The sequence below is a fragment of the Pteropus medius genome, unplaced genomic scaffold, assembly GCF_902729225.1.
Source record: "Pteropus medius unplaced genomic scaffold, Ma_sr-lr_union100, whole genome shotgun sequence".
Classification (NCBI taxonomy): Eukaryota; Metazoa; Chordata; class Mammalia; order Chiroptera; family Pteropodidae; genus Pteropus; species Pteropus medius.
Genome location: NW_024340699.1, coordinates 8,722,151 through 8,737,679, shown reverse-complemented (window position 1 = coordinate 8,737,679; position 15,529 = coordinate 8,722,151). Strand labels below are relative to the sequence as shown.

The window sequence follows — 15,529 nt, the reverse complement described above, 5'->3', positions numbered from 1 at the left end:
CATCTGTGTTCTCTGAAGATATCCAGGGCTGATGAGCAGCCAGGGTTAAAACCACAGCCCCAGGTTAAATGAGCTTACTATTTTTCTTTGTCCTGAAAAGGAGAACAGAGCTACAACACTGTACAATTCTAGGGGGCAGAGGAGAGTGGTGAAAGGTTTCTGGTTCTGAAAGTTAGAAAACTGAATTTTTCACATTTAGAAAGATAAGAAAACAAGTTTTAACAACTTTACAATTTTGCCAAAGGGAATCCAGAGGTTCCCTTTATCCCATGTTTTGTTTGGTAAATCTTTTCTCTTTTTTTTTGGCGAGTCTTATTTCCAATGTTTAACCTTCTTGGAGTCAAGGTCAATATTGGCCTCAGTAGTATCTGACACACACTTTAAAAGCTCAGTTTTCAAACTCATTGCATAGCAAGGTCTCCTATTTTTCTAAAGGAGTGGCAGCCAGGGAAAATGGATCTTTGTTGACTTTAGACCTGGAGAATCTGAGGAACAGAATGGTTATTTCTCCTGACCAAGTTTACTTACTACGTCTCTGCCCTCCTGTCTTTTTAAACTGGAGTAGCATTTAAGATGATACTGGAGTGTAATGAGAAATACAACTGCCCCCATAAAATTAACAACAGGAAATGCTGAGGAGGGGTGACAGTCTCTGTGTGCCCGACTCAATTCAACCTCATAATGGCTGCTAGAAGATCCATGGGGCATCGTGGTTACAGTTCCAATTTCTTAGCAAGTCTCTCTTTTTGGAATTCTTGTAAGGCCCTAGGAAGATGAACTATGTCCTACCGAATCAGAAATAAACTATAAAAGATAATGAAAACTTCAGAGCAAGATGATCCCAGCTCCCACTTACCCTTTTCTAAGTTGTCATATGTGTCTTTCTTGGAATTTATTATAACTCAGAAGAGAAGAAATGAACTAGACCCACTATACCTAAATAAGTTCTTTGCCTAAGAGAAGGTATGGCCAGGAAAGAAAACATAAAAGTCCCAAAGAGTTGAATTAGGCTTTAGGAGATCATCTAGATCACTGTATCTATCAGGATAGGGCAAGAAATGAAAACGTCTTCCCCATCTACATGAGTACATCTAATTGGTAGAATGTACACAAAATGCAGAACCCTAGCTGCAAGGAAGTCTGGAAAATATCGTTTTGTTTCCAACCTCTCTAAATAGAAGGGTGGTAAAAAGGTTTAGAGAACCAATCCAACCAACATTTTTTATGTATACCATAAAATAATGAGATTTATCTAGATTTTTAAAAAGATATCATACTCAAATGAGTTTGAGCATGCCTGGCAAAACAAACTTAAACATGATTCTTTGCTGCAGGGTATTTCGGGGTGTTTAACAGTCACACGTACACCCCAGTTCTTCATATTTTAGGGAATATGATTTGGGTAAATACTTTCTAAGCCCATTTTACAGATGAGGAAACTAGAGCCCAGACAGATTAAATAAGATGTCTAATGTTGAATAGCCAGTTATTGGCAAAGCCTGAACCAGAAAACATGCCTCTTGACTGGTCTTAAGAGAGAATAAAAATAAAGTAAGGGAGGCAGATGAATAAGAGCGAGAAAGATGACACTGATAGGAAGGTGAGAAGAGCTAGAAATCTGTAGGAAACCTACAACTCTCTCTGTCTCAGTTATTGAGAGTAGCACATACAAAAACACTCTGCATGTGTCCTGACCCAGAGACAGAATGAATTTATTAAAGAGGTCTGAGTCCTGCACCCACATGCGCCTGGAATATGTTGGTGCTTTGGCCTCTAGTAAGAGGGAAAACTGGTTCTGTGTAACATGTCATTTTTATAAATAGAACCAGAGTCCAGTGGTTTCTAAAGTCAGGAAATACTGTGTCTTCCAGTATCAGCTATTTGTTTGTATTTTCACTTCATAAAACATATCTTCTCTGGTTCTAGGCTTTGCCTTGTTAGATGTCTGCTCTCCTGCCCCAGATGTGCTGCACAGATTCCTCAGCCCATGGACTCAAACCCCCGGGGGTGGGAGCAGTGGACACTTTCTCCTCTGGTCCCTGTCAAGGTTGGCACTGTTGTGAGGATGTTCGTGTTTGTCAAGGAGCTGAAGGGACTTCGACTTTGATACTAATTCCTCCCTTAGATGGTGCATTTAAAAGAAAAGTGCTCCTCTGAGCTGCCATTTCTCAGTGGCCACATCTTCTTTTCTCAACCAACCTGCACACTTATTAATAATTCTCTTAAACAAAATTTTGGTGTGTCAGTTCTTTCTAGTTTGGGTCAATCTTGTCACTCACCAAAAATGCAGAAAGTAAATGGTAATTCTGAAATAACACTTTAGGCTAAACATATCAAGCTTTTATTGAGAGCCTCCTGGGCAGTCTGGTTCATACTATGGTTCTGATTCCCTCTCTCCACTCCTGCCTTCCTTCCACGTGCACTTTCTGCTTCAGGTAAGACAGAAGCCTCTATCCTCAGTCAGCAAGGCTGAAGAGGCCTTAGGCTTCCCCAATTATACAGCATTTCCTTTTCTGATAGACTCATCTTGATTTTACCTTAACCATTCTGAAAATGGGAAATGCAATGCTTTGTGAAGCAACTCATTCTGGATATCCATTTATCTCTATTAATCAACACACGTTTGGTTGCAAGTAATAGAAATGTCAACTCAGACTGGCTTAAACCCCAATTCACCCCCCAAAAAGGTAATTTAATGCTCACACAGAAAGAACAGAAAAGGAATTGACCCACTTCTTAATTGCTGGATCCAGGAGCTAAAATAATGTCATCGGGATCTAATTTCTCTCTCTCCACTCTCAGTCTTGCTTCCTGTTTGTAACTTTGCCCTCAGGTAGATTTCTCTCAACCACGATGTCCCCAGATGCCCCAGGCTGACATCCTCATGGCTGTAGGTCATCAGAAAGAGAGATTTCATCCTCCTCCTGTTCAATCAAGTCCTGAGATGAGTCTTACTATGTCCACACTTGTAAACCAGTTGTTAGCCAGGACCTGTTAAAAATCTGATCGCCAAGGTCTGGATCGTGGGTCCACTTCTGGATCCCTGAGTGAGGTACTGGTACCAGATTCAAGGACAATAGATATGGAACAGAAAAAAAATACTCTGTTACACTGTGTTTATTCATCTTCATTCATTCATTCATTTTGCAGAGATCAATTGAGGACTTGTTTTGCGCTAGAAACTAGGGATAAAATCCTGGATAACTTCTACTTGTCCTTCATAACACAGCTCAAGAGTCATCAATTCTATGATGAATTCCTTTACTGTTACCCTCTGAGCAGAGTTAGGTATTCTCTCCTGATTCTCCCGCTCTTGTCAGTAAATACCTCAACAATAGCATGCACCATTCAGGACTATATTGCTCCTCATCCCTCTCCCTAATTTATTGTGAGCTCCTAGAGGGCAGCTATTGTGTCTTTTTTATCGTGGCCTCCCCAGATGCCAATAGCAGACACAGACAAAGCACTCAGTAAAAAAACAAAAAACAAAAAACTGTTGTTGAATAAATATAAAAAAGGACTGAGCAGCACAATGGAAGGTGATATAGAACAGAATAAATTTTTTGATTAAGATATCCTTTGTTATTTCAAATTTAAATCTATCTCCCTATGACTTGTACCCATAAATTCTTAGTTCTTTGTTCTTGAACAACTCTAGATTTGTCTACCAGTTGTTCTAACATCTGAGGCAATTTCTGACAACATATAAGGTACTCAGTAAATATTTCTAAAGAATTAATTGCATTTTCTTAGCCAAATAGCAGTATCAGTTGTATAAAGTTAGATATCTCATCTTACTCTTGGTTATTCTCTGCTGATGGCTACACCATCCTAAGAGTGAAAAATACCTTCTTGCTGACAGTCTGCTATATTGGCACATCTGCATGCTCAAAGTCCAATTAAACATTGGTTGTTGGAATCTGAATTACATTTCCTTTTAGGTAAAATGTAGCCAATGGTACTTGCTTTTCAGGCTAGTATACTAGCTAACTTGGTGGATATTGGTTCTGGCCTGGGACTCAGGAATCAGAAGCCTAGAAATAGTCCCACCCCTCATTTGAGGTATGAATTGGGCCCTGGGCAAAACTGGGTCAAACTGATCTTTGGCCTCCCTTACCTTCAGGTATCCATCCCTCTTTCTTTCTCTTCTCTCTTGTTCATCCATGGCTTCTACTGCACTGAGGCTTCCACAGCTATGGCGGCCTAGAAAAGGCACCATTAAGAACACCTGCTATGCCATGGGGACCTTAATTGATAGGCCAGTCCCAAATGCTGTACTCCAAATCCAACATGCTGTCTGCTCTGAGGCTTTGCTTCCTGTGGGCTCCTTTCAGCAATGATTAAGCACAAGAGGGATACCAAGGCAAACTTATTCCTGCAAGATATTGGATAAGTTGCCTCTAGGACTCTCCATCAGCCTGGCCAAAACATTCCTAGCACTGTGTCCACCCAACTATCCTTCCTTCCCTCTCTCCTTCACAGGGTAATACCAACATTGTGGTCTAACAGCTCTCCTAGCTTCCACTAATCCCTCCTCTGTTCCTCCCACAGACATTTTCCAAATAGCTATCTTATATATCTGATTCCTTCTTGGCCTGTGCTTCTTACAGGACCAAGAGTAACAGAGCTGAGACCTTGAGATTGCACAAGAAAACATGCAGCAGGGAGACTTCTCCAAACCCAGCAGCTGGTGAGTACTTCCTTGATTGAGGTGCAGGAGAGAGCGGTTGGCCAGGGAATTAAGGAAGAATTCACTGGAGCAGGAAAGTCGGATCTACCTAAAGGAGCTGAAAAAATCTGAGGCTCTTACACATGCCTTTAGCACCTAGTCTGTCTCAAAACCACAAGTCAAGTAGATGATCTGCTCCTCCCCATTTACTGACTTATATTTTATACTTTTTCTTGTTTAGTTTTTACTTCATTACTACATTAAAGTAACTTTAAAAATTCATTTTGATCTGCTTTTACATGGTAATAAATGCAAGCAGAAAGAAAAGGCATCCAGTGTAATTTCTTTGAGTTTTTGCCCCTTAATCTCCCATCAACACTATCTATGCACCCAGGACAGACTGAGAGGTGGACATGTCTGGTGAATTTGGGGCCTTTTTACACTATTATTCTTTACATGCCTGTTTACTATGTAGTAGGAATAGAAAAAAATAACAAAAATAAATTTACATTTTCAAAATAAAGGTTTATTTTTCCTGTACATATTACATGTGTTTTTCTAAACTATACAATTTCTTGAGAGGCATATTAAACTCTTTAAATGTAGATATTCTAATAAACCATTCCCAGGAAAGAACACATACAGCATTGTGAATTTTTCAGTTTCAGAATAGTGGAAGACTGGGAACTCTCAGAGGCCCAGTCTCAAAGTTAGTGGTGAGGCTTTATACATGCCATGTAAACTGCATGTTCTTGCCGCAGAAGAATATCAACAGAGATAGGCTGGGAGCAGTAGCAGTATGGAGCGTTTAAGTGCAGCCAAACCAATTTATGCCGCACCAGTTTTGTCAGCAGTCATGTGTGGAGACCTCAGTCAAATGGCTTCCCAGTTTTATTCCAGTGACATTTGAGGGGTTGCTCTTGATTGATCTTCTGGACAACTGCCTAATGGCTTACCCATTAATCTGGCCTGTATCATCCTTAGCCTGGGGTACAGAACAGACTCAGCCTGCAACACCACATCATGTCTGTGAAATGCCCTCTGGAGAGCTTGAGTGCCATCTGGCTGGGGGCAGACTAGGGAGAGGGGAGCCTGGTGGGGAGCCTGGCGGAGATCAGTGAGGGGATACTGTGCTGATCATGCAGCTGGAAGGGTGAAGGACACTTGCAGTAGGAAGTCACAGGTTTTTCTCAGTATCCCAGAGGAAGATACTGAGAAAGAGTCTTTAGAGCAGAGAAAGAAGAAGCAGGTACTGATTTTTAGCTAGACATTGTTTTGCCTGCCCCCACCCAAGAACATCTGGCAATGTTCAGGGGCACTTTTGTTTGTTACAGCTGGTGGGTAAGTGCTACTAGCACCTAGTAGGTAGAGACCAGAGATGCTGCTAAATCTGATAAGGTACAGAACAACCCCCACAAGGAAAAATCACAAGATCCAAATTGTCAGTAGTGCTGAGGTTGAGAAACCTTCCTAGTCATGGGCTAGGATAACTTATGGGTGTTTTCTTTCCTTTCTAGGATAAGTTTTCCTGCAAGACCCACGTCATCCTGTGCTTCAGCCATGATGTGCCTCCATGTCTGAGTCCTGCAGCAACTAGAGTCTGTTCCATGCTCTCAGTCCATACTGGTGGAGAGCCTATGTGGCCAGAGCTGAGAGAGAGTAGAAGGCAGAGAGCTGCAATTCAAGGTGCTCCCCATCTTTCCTGGCTGGATCTCTCGCTTGTACACTGAGGCATTCACAGGAAAGGAAACTCCTGCAGACAAAGAGCAAGGCTGGGCTCAAAAGCTAGTGGAGTCCAGAGTCATTCAAAGGAGGAAAAGCATTCAGAAAAAGGCTCCTTATTAACAGTTGCATGGGAGAAGGAATGTGTTAGTATGCTTATGTTCCATTTGTCTGAATATTGCCTCCCAGAGACCTTACCTTATGTTCTGACTGTCCATGAATGCAAAACAAACCACCCTTAAATTAATTGGCTAAAAATTTATTAGTACTTCACACAGTTCTTGACTTGTCTAGGCTCATTCTGGTGATTCTTGCTTGGACTTATCACATATCGTTATAGTCAGATGGTAGCTGGGGCTATAGTCATCTGAAGGCTCTACTGGCCTGGATGTCCAAGACAGCTCACTCACATGGGTTGCATTTATTGTTGGCTCACAGTGTAGAGTTCAGCTGGAACATCTACACGTGGCCTCTCCATGTGGCTTGAGCTTTTAAGCTGCATGGCAGCTGGCTTCTAAGAGGGAGATTTTTTGTGACCTAGCCTCAGAAGTCTCTGATTTCAGTTGGTTAAAACAAAGTCACCGAGGCCAGCTCAGATTCAAGGGGAGGGACATTAGATAACTGCTCTCGATGTGAAGAGGAGCATGTATACACAGGGAGGGAAGGGATTGATGGTCCCCGTCTTTGACTTTTTCCCACTATGTACTCTTTGATGACAGGAACTCTCTCTTCCAACCTCAATACCCTAAACAAGAGAGCCTACATAGTGCTGTGCCAAGTAGTTGGGAGGCACTGTGGAGTAGTGACTAAGACCATAGACATTTAGACGCAGGGAAACCTGGGCTTGAGTCTTGACTTTTCCAGTTACCAGCTGTGGATCTTGGGCAAATTGTTTAACCTGTCTGAGCCTCAGTTGGCTCATTTATGAAAGGGTGATAATATGTGTACCTCCATGCATGGTTTTAGGATTTAAATGTTGCCCAGCATAGAGTAAGCATTCAAAAAATGTTCATTGTTAGAAATGTAAAAAGAGATTGTGCTTTACTTTTCTAGAACCCTTGTTTCATCCTGATACAACCATTGAGGTGAGCCGAAGGTGTACAGCTCTACAAGGCTGCTGCTATTCAGGCCTCCCCAGCAAGGAGGTTATGGAGTTGAGAAAACTACAGTTAGAACGACAAAGTCAAGGTTCTGGGAGTGAGTATTACCCAGGGGAACCTTAGGCGCCTTAAAGAAGGAAGGAGTTTGTCCTGGAGAGTACGAGTGAAGGAGCAGGGTCTAATCTAGGCTGAGCATGTTGACGGAGGCAGAGTGGTGGAGAGGGCAGAGGGATGGGGCAAAACACTGCTTCTGGCTCAAATCCTTTCTCTCGTCTGAGCTTCAGTTACTTCACAGCAGTGGCTGGGTGTGATTTGAAGACTGCGAGTTTCTTCTAGTCTTGGCCAAGCTCTACTAAATTGGTCCACTTTTCCCCATCAACTCAGTCACCACTCTGGCTTAGGCTTCCATTTATTATTCTCCCTTAATGACTATAAATGCCTCTTTACAGGTCATCTCACTCTTAATCCTTTGCCCATTGGTCCTTTGTGGAGCAGTCAGAACAATCTATTTTATGATACAAATCTGACCATGTTACTTATAGGCTAAAAAGCCTTCTGTACTGGTTATTCTTTACTTGCTCCTCTCTCTGCCTTTCTTTGTATTTGGTTGGCGGCGGTGGTGGAGATGGTGGGTTCTGATCTTAATAGATTCTTTTTGGCTGTCTGCCTTCTGTTTGGGTTCAGCCAGTAAAGGATCCAGCAGGAGACTGGAGGGCAAGAGGCAAGAGGGTTTGAAGTATTTATTTCCACTGGAATGCTGCAGTTTTGTGACTTTACATGACCACACTTCCGGTGCGGTGATTCCCCTTCCTGGCTCAGCTCTCGCTCTTCCCTCCCCTTGCCTCCTCAGGCCTAGAGGTGATACCAGTTTCTCGGTGTTGCTTTGCTTGGTGTCCCAACATCCTTCCTTGGTTCCTTTAACTCTACTCTCACTTATGGAAGGAATTCCAAATTGTGAAAACATTTTGCTTAAGTGTGGTTCAGGGAAACCAGCACTTTCCTCCTGAGGCCCTAATAGCTGCAGCTTCTAGTGCCTTCTTATTGGTCTCAGGATGGAGCCAAAGTTCCTCTTCACATGGCCCAAAGCCCTGATGGATGTAGCCCCTGCCTCCCTCGCCAGCCCCACTGTGCTGTCTCTCTGCCTCTGCCTCTGAGGCCCTGGACTTCACTCAGTTCTTATAATGCCCAGTCCTACCTCCCAGCCTTTGAAAGTGCCTTTCTGTTTTCCTGGAAATTGTATTCTCATTCTCCCTCTTCCCCTTGCAGTGCTAACTCCACTTACCCTCAGCTCAAATGCTGTTTTCTTAGGAAAATCTCCACGAGTCACTAAAATAGGCATTTTATTAGTTCCTTACATTTTCTTCATATACCATATCACAATTTATGCAATTATTTGATCCTCCCACTAGACTATAAGAGGAAAGGGAGCAAACTCATTGACACAGAAAGTAGAAAAGTGGCTGCCAGGGACTGGGAGGTGGAGGAAATAGCGAGAACTGGTAAAAGTACAAACTTTTGATTATGAGATGAATAAGGTCTGAGGATTTAGTGTACAACATGGTGACTAAGGTGATAACACTGTGTTGTATAATTGAAATTTGCTAATAAAGTAGAACTTGAATGTTCTCACCAAAAAAGGTGGGGGTAAATGTGAAGTGATGGATGTGTTTATTAACTCATTGGGGAGAATCCTTTCACAGGGTGTGTGTGTGTGTGTGTGTGTGTGTGTGAGAGTGTGAGAGAAGAGAGAGAGAGAGAGAGAGAGAGAGAGAGAGAGATCATCACATTGTACGCTTTAAGTATCTGACAATTTTATTTGTCAATTATACCTTGATAAGACTGTGGGGAAAAAGAGGCAGGAGAGCAGGCACCATGTTAATTTTGGCTCAGCTTTTAGCCTCAGCATCTAACATGGTGCCCTAGTATACTGCAAACCCTCGGTAAAAAATTTTGAATCAATATCTATAATCCAAAATTTCAAATCCTGTTGCTGGAGGTTAGGAAAATGGGTTTGTACTTCCAAGGTCATTTTTTAAAAAAATAAAGGCTCTGATGAACCCTTGAGTAACCAGATTTTGTGCAACCTAAATTGCCCCTCTGCACCTTCAATTCCTTTGGGGTATTTATAGAAATCCTTGTCCAAATGAAGTTCTGCAAGGAATATTTATACCATCACCATTACCATGTGTGTGGCATGCAGCAGAGCAGAAAAATAATCAGAAATGCACTTGATGAAGGAGAAAACAGCAGAACATGAGTCCCTAGGCAAAGCATCTTGGAGAATCCAGCCCAACAGCTGCCTGCATTAAAAATGATTGCTTTATATTTGTGGTGGACAGGCAACAATAAGCAGTTTTAGTCTGTAATCCAACACAAATGACTTGGGAAAATATTCTTAATAGATAGTTCAGCTGAGTGTCCCAGGGCATTAGGAAGCCCAGCAGGGAACACTCAGAATTGGCCTTCATTGATCTGACAAATCCTTACCAACTGGCTGCATTTAGACCATTTCTCTGCACAATTTTATATTTTCCCACTTGAGGAGACTCTGCAAAAGACTCACCAAACCACCAGATACTCAACCCCAGTGGCTTCTTAGAAACCAAGCCCTCCTCCCTAGGCTGTATCAAACCGGGCAAAATGAAGAGTGACCTTGTAAAATATCAGTTCCTGGCTTTTCCCCCCTCTAATTGTAGGGATGTTATCATGGAAAAAGAAAAATATCATTTTCCACACTCCATTCTGGAAAATGATATCCATTTGTGGGAATGCTGAGCAGGCATGATTGCTGGGGCCAGGCGTGGTATCAGACTGACAGGCTGAATGAGAGTTTGGTTTCTGTAAAGGATCAGCTGGAAGAAAGGAAGTTGGTTCTGGGGGAATCCATGATCTCAGTGCCCTTTCTTCTGGTATTCTTCCCAGTGTCTGGGGCCTTCTTGCTGCTCAGTGATGCCCATTTGAGTCTGGAACAGCATCTTATACTATTGGTTCCTATATTGCACATATGTATCCTTAATTGGACATTGAAAGAATGAGATTTCAAGAGAAGGCAGCCCTTGCCTGGGGGTGCACAGCTGAGGCTCTCCTGTGCTCTTTCAATAACAACCAAGAGATAGCTTATTTGTGGGGTGGCTCTAATAAAAATTGTAGCCCTGCTTCTGTGATGCTTTCTCAAAATTAAACCTTACAAGTTGTGATAGAAACCTTGTGAAGTGGTTTTGATAGCTTATAAGGCTTCCATGTCAAATAAAAAGCTCCTGATTTACTGATTCTGAATCTAGGCACCATTTCCAGTCTATGAAAGGCTTATTGGAAGTCTTCCCCTGGCCGCTAGTGAGTGCTTGCTCAAATTATGATTTTTTTTAGGCCTCCAGTCTTTTTAGCTTTCACTATGATGGCATCAAGTGAAGTAGCTCCAGAAGGTCTAAGGTGACTAGTGGACCCTGGGTCCTACTGTCAGTCAGGAGTCCCAGAGACACAACTTGATGAAATAAATCAATCCAGCTTCAAGAGCAGTGTCTGTGTGGGTCCCAGAGGAATGTGGAAGTGTCCGTGCCACACTATAAATGAACAATACGTTTTAGCAACAGACTCCAGAAATCTCAACCAAGTAAGGCTTTCTTAGGACTCTTAGGAAGGTTTCCAAGCCACAAACTGGAAGGAAATACTTACAATTCATAGAGTTGACAAAAGATTACATCCAGAAAATATGAAACTTCCTCATAAATCAAGAAGGAAAGATTAAATCAACAGAAAAAAATGGATAATTCACAGTTTGTCAAATTGAAAAATGAGGTCACTCATATGTTTACTATGTTATGACAGAGGTGAAACTGAAATGTAGTAGGAAGTGAAGTGTCTTTTCAATAAATTAATGTTTTAGCAATAGATGTTTATGAATAAGGAAAATGGCTGGGCAAAGTCATTGGGATGCTCTGTGCCTTAATACTTCATTATATAATGGGGACCATGCCTATATCACATAATAGTTGTGAGAGTTAGTTATAAGTATTTAGGATTGTTTTGAGCCCAATTATGAATTAATGGTATTGATTGCCATATTATGATCATTATTGTTGTTAGGCTTATTATTAAAAATCAAAATAATGATCATGGTGGTGCAGTTTACATATAGGTCTGGTTTAGAAAATTCAGCTATTGGTAGGTAGGTTTAAAGAGTTTGTCTCAGGTAGAAATAAGTGAGTAGGAATTGGGGCCCACAGGATGACATACATCAGGACAGTAGGGGAGAATATTTGTGAAGGCAGTAGACATGAATTACTGTAAACATGAATAACGAGAATTACTGTTAGAATTGTCATAGGATGCAAACACAGGCTGAGTTCTGAGGCCAAGTGAAGGAAGGAAGCTTCCAGAGAAAACGGAAGGGGAGAAAACACAAAACAGATTCAATTTCTCTTAGCGTAATTATGTCAGCCAGGAAAATGCATTTACAGGTCACACTGCTATATATCAGAACCTTGATAATTCATAGGCTCTGAAAAATAAATAGAAACAGTTTTTAGAATTCTTCCTTCAACCCAGTCAATGTTACATTACAAATTAAGAAAATAGGGCAAGGCTTGAATTCGAAAAGCAAGTTGTTCTCACTTCTGTCTGTAGTATGGAGTGTCTTCTTGGACTCTGAAAAGCATGACTCCTTTTGCCTCTTTTATAAAATGTCATACTCATTTAAGTGTTCTGTAAGTTACCAGTACCTATAGAGCATAATAATAGATGCTTGTCATAAACGTATTTTATCTTTATCCATGACACAAAACAAGTGATAATCAAAGCAATGACTTAGATAGAAATTGGGGCTAGAATAATATTTCCATGAAAAAAAATCATTTTTAAGAAAAGAATAATAACGGTCACTATAATTTTACAGAAGAAGAAATTGAAGCTTAGGTGAAATTTTGGAGGGATCAGGTTTATTGATATATTTATAGATGATAAATTTTTCCCTTTTTAAGAGTGTAGTATGATGAGTTTTGACAAATGAATATAGTCCTGTAATCAAAACCATAACTAAGATATAAAACATTTCCGTAACTAAAAAAGGTTTCTATGTCTGTTTGTAGTCAGTTATCTCTCCTGAACTCCAGTCCTGAGCAATCAGTGATCTGGTTTCTGATCTGCTTTTTGCTTTTTCAAATGTCATATAAATGTAACAATAGAGTATGCAAGTTTTGCGCCTTCTTTCACTATCATAGGGCTTTTGAGATTTATTCATTTTGTTGCCTGGATAGATGCTTTTTTTTTCTTGCCAAATTCCATCATATTAATGTGCCACAAATTGGTTATCCATTTACTAGTTGAACATTTGAGTTGTTTCTATTGTTTATTATAAATAAAGCTCCCATTAACATCTGTATACAGGTCTTTTGTGGACATAGGTTTTCGCTTTCCTTGCTTAAAATACTAGGAATGGGATTTCTGTGTCATGTAGTAGGTGAATGCATAACTTTTCTAGAAACTGCCAAAGATTTTACTGCTTTGCATCCCATCAGTAATGTGTATAAGGCTTTTAGTTTCTCTACATCCTCAATAGCGCTTTTTAATTTTAGCCATTCTAATGAACGTATAGTGGTATCTCATTGTGATTTTAATTTTTATTTCTCTAATGATGAATTATGTTAGTTTCTTTTCATGCTTTTATTTGCCATCTGTATGTCTTCTTTGGTAGTGTCTATTCAAGCTTTTGTCCACTTTCTATTGGATTGCTTGTTGTACTGAATTTTGAGTTCTTTATATTTTCTAGACATAAGCCCATTATCAGATATATGTCACCTATGTTTTTATTTTCTTAACAGTATCTTTTATTTGTTTGTTTGTTTGTTTGTTTATTTATATTATTATTTATGCCTACAGCACCTGGTCTTCCTAGGTGGTCTCCCATCCAAGTACTAACCAGGCCTGATCCTGCTTAGCTTCTGAGATCAGACATCAGGCTTGTTCAGGGTGGCACGGCTGTAGACCATGGACCGTGGCTCCACTGGGGAGCGAACCCAGGACCTTCTGCGTGTAAAGCAGACATGCTAACCGCTACACTATGGAACCATGTCCACAATATCTTTCAAAGGATAGATGTTTTTGTTTTGATTATGTTCGCCTTATCAGTTTTTTTCTGTTATGGTCTGTACTTTATGTAGCTTATCTAAGAAGTCTGCCGATCTCAAGTTCAAAAAGATTTTCTCCTACATCTTCTAGAAGATTTTATATATTTAACACTGACATTTAGATATGGATCACTTTGAGTTAATTTTGTATATGGTATAGGAAAAAGGCTCAAGGATATTTATTTACTTAGCATATAGATAGCCAGTTGTTCCAGCACCCATTGCTGAAAAGATTATCTTTCATCCATTGAATTACCTTGGCACTTTGGTTGACAACAATTACCTTATATATATGGGTCTAGTTCTGAACTCTTGATTCGATTCCCTTGATTTATGTGTCTCTCTTTTAGCCAATACCATGCTGTCTCAATTACTATATTTTTATAGTAAATCTTCAAATCATGTAATGTGAATCATCCAACTTTGTTCTTATCAAAAATTACTGAATTTAGCTATTTAGTTTCTTGGCTTCTCTATATAAATTTTGGATATGTCCTGTCAATTTCTACCAAAAAAAATCATGTCAGGATTTTGATTGAGATCATACTGAATGTATAGATCAGTTTGAGAACTGACAACCTAACAATAGTGGATTTTCCAATCCATGAGCATAGTTACATCTATCCTTTTGTAAGTTCCTCTTGGTTTCTCTCATCAGAATTTTGTCATTTTCAGCATTTACATTTTGTACATATTTAGTTAGATTTGCCTTTAAGTATTTCATGTTTTTAATTCTATTATAAATGGTAGTGTTTTTATAACTTCAATTTTCAGTTATTCATTGACACTATCTAATAAACAATTGATTTTCAGATATTGACCATATATCCTACAGAGTCTTTGGGATTTCCTATGTAAATAATCATGTGTGTAAATAGAATTTTATGTCTTCCTTTCAAATCTGCATGCCTTTTTAACTTTTTCTCATATTACTACATTGGCTTGGACTTCTTGTATGGTGTTGAAAATGAATGGTGAGATCAGACATCCTTGCCTTGTTCCTCATTTTAGGAGGAAAATATTCATTTTTTCATCATATACCAACTGTAGTTTTCGGTAGATATCCTTTATAAAATTGAGGAAGTCTCCTTTTTTCCCTAGTTTTCTGAGAATTTGTATCATCAATAGATATGAAATTTTGTCAAACACTATTTTTTGCATCTATCTAGATCATATGCTTTTTTTTTTTTTACCATGTTAATATAGTAAATGACATTAATTAATTTTCAAGTGTTGAACCAATTTTTCATACCTGGGATGAAATCTACCTAGTCATGATGTATTATCCTTTTTGTTTATTACAGAATTTTATTTTCTAATATTTTGTAAAGATTTTTAAATATTTATGAGAGACGTTGGTATATAATGTCTTTGGTTTTGTATTAGGGTAATTCTGACCTCATTTATGAGTTGCAAAGTATTCTTTCCTTTCTATTTTCTGAAAGAGTTTGTGTAAAATATTTGCCAGAGTAAATAAAAATATTTGCCAGGGAAAGCATGTAACCTGGATTCTCTCTGTAGGAAGATTTTTAAACTGCGAATTCAATTTTTTCAGTTGTGAGGATAATTAGGCTATTTATTTCTTCTTGAAAGAGCTCTTATAGTTTGTGTCTTCCAAGGAACTTATCCATGCTGTCTAACTTATCAAATGTTGAGCATAAAACTTTTCATAATATTCTATTATTATTTTTTTAAACTTAGTCAGCTCTCTAGAGATGTCCCCTATTTCATTCCTGATATTGATGATTTATGTCTTCTCTCTTTTTTAAATAATGATTCTTGCAGAGTTTTTAAAATTTTATTTATCTTTTCAAAGGACCAATGAAATAATTTCTTTCCTTTTGTTTACTTTGGGTTTGACATGCTTTTTATCTAGTTTCTTAAAGTGGAAGCTTAAGTTATTGATTTTCAAACTT

At 39.4% G+C, this 15,529-nt stretch overlaps 1 long non-coding RNA gene and 1 pseudogene across 1 annotated transcript in view; one reads left to right on the top strand and one right to left on the bottom strand.

Moving 5' to 3' along the window:
• Positions 1 to 8,126, top strand: part of LOC120614656 (uncharacterized) — a 165,054-nt gene extending 156,928 nt beyond the window's left edge. Inside the window, exons 3-5 of the long non-coding RNA XR_005656037.1 lie at positions 4,611 to 4,690; positions 6,187 to 6,355; positions 7,445 to 8,126. This is a non-coding gene — a long non-coding RNA (uncharacterized LOC120614656). The remainder of the gene's footprint in view (positions 1 to 4,610; positions 4,691 to 6,186; positions 6,356 to 7,444) is intronic.
• A 5,230-nt stretch (positions 8,127 to 13,356) lies between these two features.
• On the bottom strand, positions 13,357 to 13,472 carry LOC120616913 (uncharacterized; annotated as a pseudogene).
• Between the last annotated feature and the right edge of the window lie 2,057 nt (positions 13,473 to 15,529).